This window comes from Mycetomoellerius zeteki, unplaced genomic scaffold (genome assembly GCF_001594055.1).
Source record: "Mycetomoellerius zeteki isolate Tzet28-1 unplaced genomic scaffold, Tzet1.0 scaffold61, whole genome shotgun sequence".
NCBI classification, from domain to species: Eukaryota; Metazoa; Arthropoda; class Insecta; order Hymenoptera; family Formicidae; genus Mycetomoellerius; species Mycetomoellerius zeteki.
In genome coordinates, this window is record NW_017257621.1 from 304,018 (window position 1) to 305,305 (window position 1,288).

Here is a 1,288-nt window from a genome sequence, read left to right on the forward strand (position 1 = left end):
TTGCATAACGCATAACGCATAGTGCATAAGCGAATCAACTAATCAGAATCTTTCCTTTCCTTCCATTTCATGGAAAAGAAGAATTTCGATTGGTCGATTCCCTTATGCACTATGCATTATGCGTTATGCAAGAGTCTGTGCTGTGGCCATGAATCCAGCATATGCACTTGATTGATTTTAGTTTCTAGTCGCTTACGAGATGGCACCACAGTTAGCTTTTCGTCGGAGGCGAGCACAAGCTCTGTGTCAGAGACCAGAGTCAGCAGATCTCTTCCCAAGTTCCCAGTAAACAATATGGCCGATTCGTTTTGGTGCGCGTGTTATGTCGTCCTCGCCGTATTCGCCAAGTACCAACGTCCGTGTTGCGAGCGTGGTTAGCCATTCACGGTAAGTGTAAATCCGAGATTAAGAAATGCGTTTGTCGAGTAGCAATGGAAGACATTGGAACCAAACCGGGACGCACGGTTTTGCGTAACGCGTGCGCGCGCGCGCGCGCGCGCGAGATCTCCGATGGTTTCAACCGAGACGAACGCTCGTTTGCCGGGCCAGAGAAAAAAAAGAGATATTCGAGTATTCTATCGTGTTTGGACTTTGTCAACGTTCATATCACGATGATGACAGGTGTACGCCGCGTCGTACTTGCGAGCGCAAGTGTAAGCGCACACGCGCCCGCATGCCGAGCGGATACAAGTAACGTCGACGCAGTGTATGCTTTCCGCAAATTCGCAGCCGCTTCTATATCAATTTATCTTTGACAGGCGGACCGCCCGATCACGGTTTCGTGACTCCCGCGAACTTTTCCACGTCGCGGCGTCGGCGGCGACGGCGCGCGGACGCGGCCAACTCGCGTGGCCGCCGAAGCAACAGGTTTTTTGTACTGAGAAACCGTGCGGCGACGACTTCTGGTTCTTTTGCGAGATTCATATCGTCGTGAATCGAGAGTCGAAATTTTTAATCGAGGTGTTTTTTTCGGCTTTGTGAACTTGGCACCCGACTTGCACAAATATTTTTTTTTTAATTTTTTTCCGAAAGATTTTCGTATGTAGTTGAATGTAGTAACATTCATTTCGTTTGTAGTAGCGCAGAAACAAAGATATCGCGACTTAAAAAAATGTCATCCCCCGACTTTGAAATTAATAAATTTTAAGTATTGTTTCTTATAGAAAATCGTTTGTAGTGAATTGTAGTGAAATCATTTCCGTTTGTAGTTGCACCGTTCGCGAGATATAGTTATTTAAACAATTGTATAAAAATGAATTTTTTTAATTTTCAAGATAACTGAAATCCG